Source organism: Morone saxatilis, unplaced genomic scaffold (assembly GCF_004916995.1).
Source record: "Morone saxatilis isolate NCDOM2014 unplaced genomic scaffold, NCSU_SB_2.0 Contig2, whole genome shotgun sequence".
NCBI lineage: Eukaryota > Metazoa > Chordata > Actinopteri > Moronidae > Morone > Morone saxatilis.
In genome coordinates, this window is record NW_023339762.1 from 3,482,277 (window position 1) to 3,482,691 (window position 415).

Here is a 415-nt window from a genome sequence, read left to right on the forward strand (position 1 = left end):
ATACACACACACGGAGGTTAGGAATGTGCAGCTCTGGTCCGGTGGAAGTCACTGCCCTGAAACGTCTGATGGCCATGCAACAGTGTGTCTGCCGGCAAATTATAGCGGACTAAACATCAATTACAAAGTGTCAGTCTGCTGCACTTATCCAAATTCATTTTAAAGTATGAAGCATAATTTACAGGCACTCATGCCTCCTGAAGCTAAATTAATCATTGATGTCAAATTGGTGAAGATATAACAGCGTGACAGCACGTATATGGATATTACTTTCATGCAGTCCCCATGCATGGACATCTCTGTTCCATTTCCAAACCTTCACTGCCCTGACACTCACCACAAATATCTGCTTCTGTCAATCAAATTTAACAAGCTATAGATGGGGTGAGGCAGTGTCGGAGGAGGGAGGTGGGGG